Below are 16,554 nucleotides of genomic sequence, written 5' to 3'. Positions count from 1 at the left end.
TGTGGATATTTTCAAGAATATTTTCTAGTATCTCTTTACAGTCGGCCTACTTGACACTCTTGTTACACACATTACAACCGTAAGTTGAAACGTCACCGCACTGCATATGATATGTATACAGATGTATGAAATAGGCGATCAATACGCTTATGCAACCTGGTCCTTTGATACAGTAGAGATTTACGGTAATAGCTACCCGATACTACAACCGTTTGGCTATACACTGTCGATAGTAATATGTCCCTGCCAAATCAACCAACTGAAGCCCGGTTTATAAGGTTTCTCATTCCTTTTCCAGCCGTCTATTAAAAGCACGGCTAGCTGCGAATAATATTCTGCCTCTGGCAGCTAGTGGTCAGGCCACACTTAAAGCATGTGGAACACAGCTTTCAGCTACAGCTACGCTGCTACTGAGTGACAGCCATGGTCATTCTTGTGATGCGCCGTGTCTGAGAAGGTGGAGCTCGAACCGTTCCAAGACCGAAGCCCTGGAGATCCGTATACTTCAAACGTCTTGTTTAACAATGCATTTCCTGTAATCACTCCCTGTCGGTCATATGCTACATAGACAGTAAAAAGGAGAGGCGCTGTATAGCTTATATACTTGCCACAATGCGTTATCTTGACGGGTCAAAGCTTTGCAGACATCTCCTCACCGCTAAATGTTAACCAAAAAGCCAATCAGTGTTTCGAGATCAAAGCGAGTGTGTTACCGTTGGTTGTAAGAAAGCACCAGACAACAGAGTCACCATACCTTGTGATAATGGTCAATCATGACACACTAAAAACATAGGACAAGTGTAATGGGTATTAAGACGAAGACATCGTATAACAGCATTTGGTGCAATAAACCTGAGGCGAGAAACTAGATTAGAATGGATCGGATCTTAATAAACTGCAGCATGCATCAGCAGAAGCCAACCTAGTGATGCTGGAGTACGGGTAAGACAACGGTTGGTACGCATAGGATAGAGACGGGGCTGGAATGGACTTGGGGTGGGGGTTAGTATGTTGTTGGGATGAGAATGGGGTTAGGATGGGGTATAGACGGGGTTGGAATGGGCTAGAAATAGGATTGAGAGAGGGTAGAGACAGGGTTGATATGACGTTGAGATGGGGTTGTTATGGGTTAGGATGGGGTTGGGATGATGTTGATATGACGTTGAGATGGGGTTGTTATGGGTTAGGATGGGGTTGGGGATGATGTTGATATGGGGGTTGGGATGGGGTTGATATGGGTTTGGGATCTGGTAGAGACAGGGTTGATATGAGGTTGAGATGGGGTATTATGGGATTGGGATAGGGTTGATATGGAGTTGGGATGATGTTGATATGGGGTTGGGATGATGTTGATATGGGGTTGGGATGATGTTGACATGGGGGTTGACACTTCGGACTTCAGGTTAACAAGGAGATGCTCCGACTCATGGCATGTTCATTAAAAGCTTGGACAATATGTTATTCTCACAGATAAAGGAGGTTTTCAATCAATGACGAAGATAGGCTATTCATTTCAAAGCTGAACCAAATGCTTCGTCCATACTTGTTGTCACAGTTGTAACTTTTAACTCTAGAGAGTACACCATGTTAAAACAAAAGTACCTTTCACTGCTGACAGAAATTACGCCATTTGATATACCATTCTTGCGTCCGATCGCTTGCCCATCGAAAAATATGACTGCTTCTGTCCTTTGTAATTCTTCCTCATTCCCACTCAAAGCACACTTTGTATTTCGACACCTCATAAAATGATGTGAAACTTTTTCTGGCATAGCAGCGTCTATCATTTTTCAGTGGCACGTAGAAGATTGTGGTAGGAGATAAAAACAACTTTGTGGGCAGAAACTACATTTAATTCAAAGGGCGGCTTTTCGATGATATCCTCGCATGCTTGTTAACGCTACACCTAACAACACCGAAACCTCGCCTGTGCACTGAAACGCAACAACGCCTGTGCAGTGAAAGGAATGTGTCATCCAAAAATTGAATTTATATAGCACATCAACAGACTAATTTTATACTTTAGGTATTTTTAGCCTATATAAGTTTAAAAAATATAAGGATTATATAAAGTCATTAAATGCACAAATAAATACATAAAATAAACAGGTGAAGCGATCTTTGATAAGTTATAGAGCTACATTTAATGCAAACTGCGCATTACTGGACATTTTCATACTATGGCAGTTAGCAAAATAAACGTTTCTTCACTCAGGTGATATATAAAGAACATCAGAGAGAGATTGTCTGCTTTAAGGAAAATGTAAAATTAAAACCCATACACAGAGACAGAAGTGATTTAATAGGTCCCGGAACGTCATATTAACGAATACCCTAGAGGTAACGACTTTCTGTGAATTAATCTGACCAGAAATTGTCAGGCAATCTGATCAGATAATAACGGTTTGTGGGCATGCAATGAGCTTTCGTTCAAGCAGTCTGGCGACGTTTTGCGGTGTCGATTAAAAAACGTCTTGCTGAATAATGAATTAGGCTATAAATGTTTCTTTTTTAATATGTTCTTATAATGATAATAGGCTCTCCGTGGCCGAGGTGGTTAGCATGCCAGCGTGGCGTGATGAGCACCACTGCCGCCGTTGTGAATTCAAGTCCAGGTCACGCTGGCTTCATCGCAGGCCGTATGTGGAAAGGTCTACCAAACAACCTGCAGATGGTTGTGGGTTTCACCCGGATTCTGCCCAGTTTCCTCCCACCATAATGCTATCCGCTGTTGTATAAGGAATGGACCTTCATCAAAACAAATCATCATCATCATCGTCGTCATCGTCGTCGGCGTCGTCATCATCATCGTCGTCGTCGTCGTCATCATCATCAGGCATCGTATAAGTGAAATATTCTTTTAGTACGGCGTAAAACACCAATCAAATAAATATATAAATATAATGATGACATTTAGGTTTCTGTTGAACACAATATAGATTGAAAGGCCCACGCTGACCAATTGGTTTAAATTGTTAAACTAAAGAGTCTGCAGAGCCAAGAGTCTTCAAAGCTGAGTTCGAAACTGACATCAATTGGTGTTACAACAACCCAGAAGGCTTGCGATATACCAGTTCGTCGAAATGTGGCAAACATTGCCATTCACACACACTAATCCACCTATAAACCAGAGAATGTTTAAATTAGTATAAAAAGACAATAACTTACCGCACGATTGAGCCAAGAAGCGTGTGACTTGTCTAGCAGACCGTTTGCAATTCCAGATGTTGCTTTAGTTATCAGCTCACAGAACTTGACTGTAAACGACACAGAACATCATTAGTTTAATAACTGGGCATGAGTCCCCATGGCTTGTCGTGTCGCAACAACGACTTTAATCTCATCCTAGCTTGGTATCAAGGCTTGGCAACCTGAACGAAAACATGGATGTCTCCCACGTTTAACACTACCAATTACCTATAAATAGAAGACGCTTTTTTCTGCAAGTATCACCGATTTTAAACCCACGTGTGTTTTGTTCTGAATGGGATGAGGGAAATTCCCATCCCTTACCTGACATTGGGTAATGTCATTCCGTTATACCACTGACACACACAGGCTATTTTAGCGGCCTTTGTTTTACTGATCATTTACAAGTTCATTTGTTCAATTGTGCCGGTTTGCATCCAAGGCTAACACCGATAATTCGACATGTGAGGGAGAAGTTATATAAAGCGACAACGCGATAAACAACAGCTTTAGGCGAATGTACCGGGAAATTAGTGCTTAAGTCAAAGGTATTAAATTATTTATCGCAAGAGAATAGAGGACAACCTGACATCAAAGTTACGCGAGATGAATGTTCAGTACGATATGGACAGCATGGAGACTGTGTTGTTTTTTCACGTTAATGTTGGTGGCATGTGACAACACGGCAGTTCCGAGTAAGTCTATACCAAGGACGTGTAATAAATTGTTATTAACATAGCTGCGTTTTTGCTTCTACTTCTGCTTAAGCCATGGTGCAGGGAGTTGGAGCCGGGGGATGGAGGGGGGTGGTGGTGGTGGTGTAAATTGATACTATTTAAGAATTTACATGTTCAGTTAAAATGAAGCCATCAGATGAAGTAAACTGAAAAGAGGTCGGATTTCACCGGTTCCGTGTGACATTTGACAACTAACATACTGTCGTCGGTGCTCTGGTTTTAATCGTTAAGCTACGCCCTGAGTGAGTGAGTGCTTGTGGTTTAGCGTCGTACTTAACAATTTTTCAGTCATACGACCACGAACTACGACCTGAAGTCGGGATGAAAACACAGTCTGGCTACGTCCTGAAGTCGGGATCCAGACTGTGTTTTCATCAAATGCTCTTCATCGATTAGGTAATAAGAAGGAATGTATAACCCATTATTTTATGCACCTCACTTCACCTGGCAGTGGTTAAACTACCATGGGTTTATTGCCCGCTGGGCAATAAATGATATATTGTGCTACTCACGCATCTGGGTCGCATTTCTTTCTGTCGTGAAAAAGCCTTTCAAGCTAGGACACAAAAATACGTGCACAGTTTGTGAAGAAGAATTAGTGGGTTAGACTGGACTGGAGATTAAGAATAGCACACGAAAAGTAACGAGAGTTAGTATCAGACTTACTGTTATTCCAATACTTGAACTGTCCTTTTAAATTATAAATCTCATGATAGCACCTATTTAAACATTTAAACTTTTCAGTAATTTCTAAACAATGGGGTGACAACCTCGTGTGTTCAGTTCTTGTTTAGGGTCTTTTGGCGAAGGGCACTAGGTGGTTTCCTATACGGGCACTGTGATTTTCACCGTGCATATACATTAAAGCTACTGGGAAATTTTCTGAGTGTGGTATTTCACTGGGACTTTAAATCTGGTTTTTAATTGGGATTTCTCTAATTTTATTCATGAAACTGGTCCTTCAGAACTTTACTTTTCGTACTGTGTAGCTGACTGACGTGCATGACCTGCATGGCGATTTGGATACTTAGTTTACTATTTATGCCTTGTTCTCTTTCCACGACAGTGATCAGTATAATGGGTGCAGAAGACTCACCAAACCCTGTAGCAAACCAATGGCTTTTAATAAATATCTGTAAAAGAAAATCTTTTAAAAACGAGCACGCGACCTCATATTAACTGCCTGTCCTCTACAGTTAGAGCAATGCTTCTCGCTAAAGCCGTCTAGAACTCGTATCTCTAGACAAGAGCTCAATCCTTAGTTCCAAAAATCTTGCACCAACCTGACATGACATCATAACATTGTAAGAGAAAACGCATTCAACTCCCGTGTTTCTCTAGAAGGAAAATGTCAATACTCTCTAACCCACATGCGTTAGAAACTACGCCTATATTCAAACGAAATAGAGCTAAGCTGGCTTGGATCAGTTCGAATCTGGCTTTCGCTGCTTTGCCAGAGGTTTCAAGTCAGGAGATTTACCATGTACCTACATGTAGCAAACAGAGGTAGTTTACTTTAGGCACTCTTGTTTCCTTCACATATAAATCTACTTCTCAAGTAAGCAACAGTCATTAAAATATGGCGAATCCCCAGGGGCTCAATCAACAGACCGACTGCATAATGATCTGCATTATCTTTAGATTTCTTTAATAAGATAGCGGAAGGTCTGGCATTATACTGCCCCCCCCTACTCAGTATATATATGTGACATATATGAGATGAAAATGAGGCATGTCTACATATCTAAGAACGCTCAGCACACGCGTTTTACCTGTATATACCATACGGCAATATTCATGAAGTGATAACACGAGACTGGACATACTGTACATCAGCAATTAGAGAGCAGTATAAAACTGTAACACGCATCACTATCCCCAATCCCTATTCTATGTTAAAAGGGCAATTACCCTACAAACCATAGATATGGCGCAACACGGATATCACATCCACATGCTCGCATGGTCTCTGCCAAAATTTCATGAAAATGGCGAAACGTAACTCTAGGAGGAGATGCGATGGCAAGGACTAATACTAACTACAAGTTTCGATTCTATGTTTCTAGGATCGATTAGGGATGTCACTCTGGAAATAATTGTGGAAGAGCCCAAATATCACCTGCACATCATCACATGATCTCTGGTCCGTCAACAAAGTTTCATGAAGTAATAACTCTAGGAGGATCTCGACTGACAAACGAAGTCTCGATTCTATGTTTAAGGGGCAATAACTGAATTGATGTGTCACAACCTAAACAGCACACGCTATCACATGATCTCTGTATGCCCACAAAGTTTCGTGAGTCAAATGATAGCTCTATGACGGGTTGCACTGACACCCACTCGCTACAAGTCCCTAATCCAAAATAATTCAGAAATAATTAATCCAGCGGTACCCAAATACCACATTCGCATTTTCATATGGACACAAAGTTTCATGAAAATCCAAGTATAACTGTCTAGGAGGCGAGTTTACCGGGCAATGAATACAGACAGAGGAATGGACGGACAACGACTCAATCTGATCGCTATATCTCCCGTATGACATGTATATGCCTTGGGCAGAGATAAAAAAAATCGTGCGGCCTTTAAAAACAAATAGATGAATCAAATAAAATACGTTCTACTTAAAGCTATAAATCAAATTTTGCCCAAAACATGCCCTGTGAATTCTTTTATCGGCTATAAAAGCTTCAATAGATGTTAAATAAGGAAACAAAAACTGGTCTCTTGAAACAGTTTAAGAGAAATATATGCATATAAATATTTATAACTGTACTTCTTATTCACTTTGGATATTTTTTCTCAAGGTAAATGCATAGTGCAGCACTGAAAGGACTGTGGACGGATAAAAAACACCTACAAACGCAAGTGCTGGCTGCAAAACACTGGTAGTTTGTAGGACAAATAGAGAAATCTGAACAAGCAGAGAAGTGTTTAAAGAATGATTTTAACTAAAGAGGATGCCAGTGATCGATATTTTATTGACAAGTAATGCTGAAGTGGAGATTATTGTTAAACAATAATGATCAGAAAGCATATTAAAGTGTGATTTGATTTAACGGTGATATAAAACCAGTGGTTGTTTACCAGATAGATCTCAGGAAGCAATTTCTGAAAAACGTGCGAAGAATGCATTTCTGCACTGGGTTTGTAGATTAATGTTCAGACACCGAATTCCGGTGAGAAAAATAGGTCAAGAAATTTCAGTTTTATAGCAAACTGACAGAAATCACAGAGACTGTAGGATTTCTGCTACTATCTATGATAGCTACATCGTTGTCGCCGTGTTGTCAGGGCAAGGCTAGTTTGAACTGCGACAGCTGGTGCGCCTCAAGTGTTTCACACACAGCTGTGTGGCAATCCCCTCTCTCTCCACTAGTCATCATTAAAGAGACAACAACCGGTCTGAGAGAGCTACAGCATACATGCGTGGAAAGTTCCACAGGTCCTGAACTGATCACTCTGAGCTAAGCGAGCCTACTGGTTAGATTTGAGAGCGTGTTGAAGTACCTGTATATTAAATATTATGGCATTTTAACAAGAATTTAACTCTTATATCCAAATGTGATATACAATATGCTGAACTATAAGTAGGATTATCACCATAATTATTCTCAATAAATGTTGTTTTTGCTGTGATATTTTGACGTAAGCTGTTTTGAAGAATGCCTCTTAGTCACCTAAGAGGTTCACCACCTAGCTGACTGTCAGCAGGTTCGTGATTTTAGCCGTTTTCAAATAAGTAAACAACTGAGCCATCGTTTGGCTGATCTTAAAGTTGTAACACGAACAATAATGGTACACCAGTCGAAGCCGACTGGAACGTCCGGGCAATCAACGCTTTCTCATTGGTTCGCGCACAGTATTACGTCCACAAGATACAACATGGGAGCCTCTATTAGAGTCTGGTATTGGAGGCGCCGTCGGTTTTATCCAGGGAACATTAGTAAAGACATGGAGGAAGGGCGACTAGAGTCTTACACCTCCAAACCTACACTGCTCTCATTTCCTTAGTATTGATCTTCATTGATTTGTCTTTGCTGACTGCTACTACAAGGAATGAGTAAATCAAAGGGTGAGGAAATCAAGGGACTTCGGCGCATGCCTATTATGGCTGAAGCGGACTTACAATCGCTAAATGAACGGTCGTTATGATGTCCACGATCAGATGACACACTAGATTAAAGTGACATTTCCGTCGATATCTTCACTGAGATATGCCATATATATATAAGACTACAGAATGGTTAAGGCCTCATTCCGCGTCTCCCGGCGAAAGATTTCTTGACGTTCCTGCACATCGTCCGATTAATGGATCAGTTCCTATTTATGCCTGAATTGTGTCATTGTATACATTTAGAGCGTAAATCAAACCATCCTGGTATTCATTCCTAGTTACCGGAACAAATTCAGTTTGGTGGGTTTATTGACTTGTTGATAGGTTAAATAAATCTAATACACATATATTCTTTCAAACAGTTTTCGCATGGGGAACATCTGTTGCCGTGGAATAATAACTTTAAAATAATAATAAAAAAGTTATACACTTTTCACTCATTCAACACGTTATCCCCAAGTGACCTCCACTGGCCAAGTGTAGGCAATGACTTCACTTTAGTGGATCTCACAGCCACTTATTTTCTAGCCATAACAATCTCTAATAGGGAATATTGTATGCTTCTTCTCGAACTGGTGGCCTTTTGAGACTCGACTTGACTGAGGCGATGTTAAAAAATTTGCAGGAATCCTGGAGATATACAACAGTAAATTAGCAAGAGAAAAAGGCAACCCTATATACCGTTGGCCTGCTTCGTCCCACACAGCCAGCCTGGTGGGAAATGTTAGGCTTAGGGTTACGGGAGGGGCTTGGTGCCAGGTCAGTCGATCCTGGTACTCAGCATACAGGGTTCTCCCTGTCATAACCTTAACACATTCCTATTTATTCCAGGTGGTTGAAGTGACGTTATTCTGCCGCTTAGAACTGGTGGTTACAGATATAATTGGAACTGACCGAGCCCAGGTCGCGTCGACCTAGAGCAGCTACCAATTGCTGTTCGCGCCGGTTCGGTTATGATTACGCAACACGTTTCCGAAACGGCTTATTTAAAACGCTTTATACTGGCTGCTCTTTGTTCTAAGACATTATACTTGCATATACATTATGGTGAATCTTCGCCAATTTATTCATGATCTGCACCACGTTTATGCCCGGATGGCGTTTGCGCGCCGCGTTCTGCCAGTGTTACTTAATAATCATCCGTAGTTTTGTACCGAAACAAAATCGTATCCTCAAAACAACAACAACCCCGGGTTACCGACAACTGATATTCTAGAGTGGTACACGATCTGTATAGCGATTTCGCTCATTCGCCTAGAACATACCTTGCGTCTTTCCAACATCATTGTAAACTGTTGATTGCTTCTCTTTGCATGATTCCGTTCTATTTTCCAACTTTGTATACATTCTTAGTCCTTTCGTGGTTGATATTATACATCGTTTTGAAAATTGGCTTTGCGATTATTGACCTGGAACGTCCTTATTGATTGACGGCTCGTATACGAATGTCGGTTTCGAAGCAAATATTCTGCAAGTGAAGCGCTATTCCCATCATCGTTTGCCAGTTTTGGGTAAATATTTCAAAGTTTGATGAAGCTATCACCTGAAGACAATCGACGTTTAACAGGTTATTTAAACTAATAGCCAACTTCACGTAAAAGTTTAACGCGAAATGGTAGGAAAACGCTTTAGGCCTAGACACATTAATGTAACTATAAAGACACAAAAACAGAAAACATTTTGATGCCTGTCTCTCTAATATAGCAGAACACAACAAAATGTACTTACAGCGTTAAATCGATGAAATGGAAAGCACGGTCTATCTAATCTTTTAGATCTAACCGCAAAAAACGTTAAAAGCTCTCAGAATCTGATTTGTCAAAGGTCACTGGATAGCAAGTAATGCAATCGGCATCCCTCTTCACCTAGGGGTCTTAACGAAGAACTCCGCTGCCCAGACCTCGTGACCGCAATCACTAAGCTTTATTCGGCGCACTCTTTTCGAGTTCGCTTTGAGGAAGGTTTCTGGGAATCAGTCAGCATCTAGTGAAGGTCACTACACTCTAGAAAGACAATCCACAAAAGGAAAAAACGACTTGCAAACACAGAAATTTAAACCGTTTAGGAATTTAACAAATTCTGAATGATTTCATTTTTCCCTGGTTCACTGACACTCTTCACACTGGTTTGAGAGCGGTATAAAAAAATTACGTATGACCAATTGCCAATTATTAAACTATCGTTGCTGGTATGGTTTTACTTGCTCTGTTGTTATTTTGTATATAGCATTAAATGATTACTCATCTAGACATAATCGCAGAATTGATTTTAGCTTTCATGAAATAATGCGTGTCTTAAATCTAGCCAGGAACTCTCGCTGGCTCAGACAGCTTAAATGCAGGCTCGTTAAAGCTTTCGATTCACTGAATATAGTCTGGAGCCCATTTCACAAAGCAGGTCTGCAGCAACTTGCGGATGGTCGCCTGTTTCTTCAGGGTTCTGCTCGGTTTCTTCCCACCATAGTGCTGGTCGCCCTCGCGTGAGTGAAATATTATCCAGTACGACGTAAATATTCGATCAAATAAATAAATATTAAATCAGTCAAAATGTAAAGTACGATTTCAGAGCTTATGTCTGGACACTAGAAATCATTTTTTAATCACTTCATCAACGTGATCTTATTACAAACTTGTATTATAAATTTTAACTTCCATTACCAAAAACTAAGCCATGTGACGGGCCTTCAAATCTTGACTTAAGCCAGTAATAGCTCTGGAGAATCGACCCTTGAACTTTATCATTTGGTCACAAATACTGCATGTGATAGAAACCTATCTGTTTCAGCGACAGTGCAATGAGCGACGTATCTGCCTGAGAAAGTCGGGAGAAAAGGCTGGGCATGTAATGTTCACATTTGCTGTTTTTTCTTTTGTAATGAAAATAAGACATGTAATTGACTGACAGGCCAAAAAATAACTCTGCTTTTTGTTACTGGCAGATGGCGACCTAGATTCGACCTTCTGTCAGTTTTTTTTTCTTCTTTTTCATAAGATTATGTAATAGATAACATTGCATTTTCCCAAAACACGACGTTTGAGGTTGTCACGACCTCTAAGTGGATGCACACGCTCACACGTCCTCTCAAATGTTTGGTGCATACAGTTGTTAGATATCTATCAATACAAATATACGACCAAAGACAACGACTACATTGAACAGTGAATATTACAGCCCTAGCAGAGCTGGTATAGTGTTACACTGCATGTAGCGTCATGTCTGATGTCTTTGGTTCTGTTCTTAAGTTAAACAATATGTGAGTATCAAGTTAAACGGTTCCTGTTAAGAAATCCTTAACTTGATATCCCATCTGGTGACCGTTCGAGACATATTACGGCAAACCTTCTCTCTCGGAGTAATGCTAGAAATAATATCCCATCTGGCTATCCTGCGGGATATAGTTCAATAAACCTGCCCTCGTGGAATAACACTAGATACCCAGGTGAACGCCCTTTTAAAGAATAGATTTAAAAAGGATATCGAATCAAGTGATATTTCTCAAGAAAAACATGCCTATGGATTGTCCCAACTGGTTGTTCACTTTACTACATGTTAAAATTGAACATTTACAACAATGTTCTATTACAACACTTACAAATCCAACAACGACTTCAAGACTTACGATCATAACAAATCGTGAAAGGGTACAAACATCACGAATAGTACAAGCCAATAGCTATTGCAACCACAGCACTGTATATTTTCAATCTGGTGTAAGTTTAGAATAAAATGAATACCACAAAATGATTAAAACCAAACGAACCTGATGCAGTACAAATACTGGCCTCACAGTTTAAATATTTAACCGGTGCCTACGAAAAATACCGTTTATAATTAAATGAAGGTGAAGAAACGTGGTACATTACGTATATTATGGTTGGCCTGGGGATTCAGGTGAAATGAAATGAAACTACGTGTAAGCTCATACAGAAAAGTCTTACCTGTCAGCCTGAGCCCAGAGAGGAAGCCATCTGAAGTATCTCTCTATCTCAACAACTTCTTCTGTCAGTGCCTGCAATTATAAGGAACAGCGTGAATGTCCTTCCCTTTTTATCTTTACAGCGGAGATGGGTGTTAATAAATAGTATACATTAGAGCAAATGTTTATAACGCGACACACCTGTACGATAGTGAGTTTCAAGCAATCTAACAGTTAAGCGACACACAGCGAGCCGTGGGATTCACGTATTACCCGGCATACCTCCGCCAGCCAAGTTCATTTGGGAATGACACGGCAGCAGAGGTGTTCTCGTCTTCTCTCCGGGAGGCAGCCGTTTGCTGCCAGCAACCCCTCCGTCTGACAATTTACCTACTACGTCCGCCAACACAACGGCTGGTTAGTACCAGAACATACTAACTAATTTGATATCCGGTGACCAGCGAGCTGGCTGTGAATACCACAACAACCTACACTCTGAATGGTATTGACCAGACATGTGGTCAACGTCACTTCAGTTTTGAATCAAGTCCTGTCATCTTTCATATATGTACGTGGAGAGGTCAGTGAACGCTTTTATCATTGTATCACCACCTTTCACATGATCGATACAAAGGGAGTTCATGGCACATCAGCCTCGCGCATGCTTATTTATGGTCCGCTGTTTGCACTGTTGCTATTTGTCAGATGGTATTAAAAAGAAAGAATATGAGAAAGAAGGATTTCAACTAAAACTCATTAAAATGAGGAAATACAGCTAATGCGCTTATTTACAGCAACAAATTTCCTTAAACCTATTAAAGACATGAAGTAAACATCCATTTGCGAAAAGAGGTTGTGAGTCATTTTTTTTAAATGCCTGAAGACTGTAATACACGCTTGAGCATTTACACAGTGAAGAAAAAGCTGACCTGGTGTGATCCGTCATTTTAGACTTCACACAGCTGATGTGAGGTATTGGCGTTCTACATGATTTGCATACACTGCGATAATAAATTAAAAAGAGTTTTTCTTTTTCATATTGTCCCTGTGTATACAGTGCAGTGATGAATTTGGTGTGGAATGATCGGTGTCTTGACACAGTCCTCCAGGTGTAATGGTGATGAAAGTTGGATATGGGTTATCAAGCAGCGCGTTACGGTGAAATTGTCACGAACTTGGGCCGCACTTACGGTGATGAACTTGAGTAGTAGTTACGATGATGAAATTGGGCAGTAGATAAGACGATGAAACTGGGCAGTAGTTACGGTGATGACCTTGAGTAGTAGTTATGGTGATAAAGTTGTGTATGAGTTACAGCAATGTAATTAGGTACGGTGATGAATATCATGGGAATTAAGTTTTAGTGAAGTTATCTCGCAAGTGGACATACGCTTATAGTGATACGTGTTTCTTTTCCCACGGGAACCCTGCCTTGGTATAGTACTACAGGTGCATGCCTTTCAAACCTCAATCGAGTTGACCTCACCGGCCGTACGTGGGAAGGTCTGCCAGCAACCGGCGGATGGTCGTGGGTTTCTCCCGGGCTCTGCCCGGTTTCCACCCACCATAATCCTGGCCGCCGTCTTATAAGTGAAATATTTTTGAGTACGGCGTAAAACATCAATCAAATAAATAAATCAATCAATCAATCGAGTTGACACACGAGGTGCGGATTCAAAGCCGACCTTGGACAGGGAATCAGTTCATTCTCGCGCTTTCACAGCTTGTGGGGTCTTGTAATTCTTGACCATAATCCTAAACAACACATGCGTCAGTCTCTGTGTTCCATTTAAATCACTGCCACCACTGATAAATTTACGGAGATCTTGAACAACGTCAAGGTTAATGGTGTCACGGTGATGAGGTGGAACATCATGTCAGAAAACACAAAACCGGTCTCAGCCTTTGTTTCTAATAATACTTTATACATTCTCGTTATCTTATGTAAAGTATGCACAACATGATTCTAAACAACACCCGAAACAATTTTATTGCCGAATGCTGAACAAATAGTTCCGCGCGAGGAGACGTGCGTCGCACAGGCTCAAAAGGTCAAAACTCTCCAGTGATGGCAATGGTGTAAAGCGATCGTAGAGAGCGGCACGTATGCTGTGCGGAGTATGATTCTAGACCAATAACGTCTAATAAATTGCATCAATGCAACTTATTACCTAATTCTCCTTAAACCATGGTGATAGAGGATGTGTAATTTGTGACTATTTAAGCATTTACGTGACCGTTTGAAATAAAACTCTGAGGTAAACTGACAAGAGGTCTTATTTCTCCCGTTACATGTCAGCATTTGTCAATTTATGGCTGTTGTTACTGCCCTGGTTTTACTCCCTATGTTGCAAGTCTTTTCTTATATTGTTTAGAATAAGCGGTTGTCTACATTCCTGTGGCGGTGTACGTAGTCTAAAGTTCTTTGAAAGCCACTTACATTTCACCAACATGGTGTGCATATTTACACGTCATATGTAGGAAATTCGTCAGTAATTTACCAAAGATCGGTGGTCTTTGCCACGCATAAAATTGACCGGCACTGAATAGGTGAAAAATTATTGGGTGATGCATTTAGGGCCAATCAAATAAGTGAATACACTGATAAATGTATTACATGGTATCTACACCTTGGTGGTAAATATAAGACCCGGGAGATCTGTGTTTCGATCACACGGTTTCTAACAGCACCGTTTCAAATACATGACTGAAGTAATTTGTGTTTATTTTGCATGATTTACACAGTGCACGATGTGAAATCAGGTTTGAAGTGATCTTCACGCCGGTTACAAAACAAACATTATTTAACTGCGCCTGTATATACTTTCTCACTCCACAACTTATTCTAACCAGATTTTTCACTGAGAACTGTATATGCACACAACAAAAGCCTCGTTCTAACCATTGTACAGACGGCAAATACTTCTTTGAAGAGGCGTTTATTCATATTTTATTGACTGTACCGCTGCATTAAGAAAAAATGCCCCAACGGTTCCAAGGGCAAAGGCTGAGAGTTGTCCCTGGACATTATGTCTAAGTACGGTCTTTTTTGCCTGCTCGGCTATAAACAATCTAACTTATCTCTCTCTTGGGGAATATAGTCTGGTAAACAACAATACCTCCGCTTGCCCATCCCTGCACATGATTACCTCCCTTGTCCGGGTCATTATCACGTATAATTGATGCCATAACGACCCTCAAACCATCAACATGAGCACATTGCAAGCTGCAATGCGTAAATATGTGATACATGCATTGGTTATCCCAGCATCATGTCTTTGTCTACAGTAGCTGTGCCTTTACCCTGGTCATTCTAGACCTTGGGATGAGGATGGAAAAATGACAAAGATTTAACAGGGATTTCGGATTTTCCCTATACAGAGCACTTGGGGAAGAGAGTTGAGCTACAGTATAGAGAGATGCGAGTCATAGCCATCACTAGCAGGGTAAATGTACAGTTCATGATGTGTTACAATTAAAACGAAACTAAAATACATCTGGTTTGTTTTTGACCTAGATAATATAATTAGACTCTTCCATATGCACAGGGGGCCTCCGTGGCTGAGCTGGTTAGCGTGCTAGCACAGCGTAATGACCCAGGAGTCTCTCACCAATGCGGTCGCTGTGAGTTCAAGTCCAGCTCATGTTGGCTTCCTCTCCGGTCGTAAGTGGGAAGGTCAGCCAGAAACCTGCGGATGGTCGGGGGTTTCCTCCCACCATAATGCTGGCCGCCATCGTATAAGTGAAATATTCTTGAGTGCGGCGTAAAACACTAATCAAATAAATAAATAAATTCAATATGCACAGCATTTTGCTGTCAGTGAAATTTGTCGGAAATTTACGTTCTGGGCGTTTATGTTATCAGTAATATTTTACATTTATTTATTTGATTGTTGTTTAACGCCATACTTATGATGTTTCCATTCATACGACGGCGGTCAGTTTAGAGGAGGAACCCGAAGACCTTTCGCAAGTCATTTACAAGCGTTCCCATATACAGATATGTTCATCTTCTTGGTGGGAGACAAATGATTTTCAACGAAGATTAGTTTGTACAAACGGCTACACACGCGTCATCGAGCACGTTTGGTCACCAAGGCCACATCATTGGTGAGAGCTGGAGAATCTACAAATTCCCTGTCCAAGGTTTGAACCTGCACTTCGTGTGCCCTGAAACTAAATTATTTCTTCCGTCTCCGTGACAGTATTATCTTAACTTAAAACGCTTGGTATTTCAGACCGCCAAAAAAGCGCTGTCTCCACCTTTCTGATGACCAAACAGCTGTTCACCTTAAGGCAACAGGTGGTCTAATGGTAGAGTGCCCGCGCCAAAGTCGGGAACATGGAATCGAGCCCAGGTCTGGCCATATCAAAGACTTCTAAACCGGGCATTTGTTGCTACCTCACGTGACGTTCCGCATTGAGAGGTTACAGCAAAACAAGACTTCGGCAAAATGGACTCGGCTCGTTACATCTAATGATTCCTCTTCGTCATATGGCAGGAAAATTGTAAAATAGGACGTAAAACCCCAAACATACATAAACGTATAATCTTAAGGCGACACAAAATTCACCGACATTATTTTGCTCTT

At 40.8% G+C, this 16,554-nt stretch overlaps 1 protein-coding gene across 1 annotated transcript in view; it reads right to left on the bottom strand.

The window, feature by feature from the left end:
* LOC135476316 (protein ABHD15-like) overlaps positions 1 to 16,554 on the bottom strand; it is a 92,699-nt gene that overhangs the window by 36,871 nt on the left and 39,274 nt on the right. Inside the window, exon 2 of the mRNA XM_064756306.1 lies at positions 11,985 to 12,055. The gene's annotated coding sequence lies outside the window, so the exon portion shown is untranslated. The remainder of the gene's footprint in view (positions 1 to 11,984; positions 12,056 to 16,554) is intronic.

This window comes from Liolophura sinensis, chromosome 10 (assembly GCF_032854445.1).
Source record: "Liolophura sinensis isolate JHLJ2023 chromosome 10, CUHK_Ljap_v2, whole genome shotgun sequence".
Taxonomy (NCBI): domain Eukaryota; kingdom Metazoa; phylum Mollusca; class Polyplacophora; order Chitonida; family Chitonidae; genus Liolophura; species Liolophura sinensis.
This window is presented reverse-complemented; position numbering and strand designations above follow the sequence as displayed.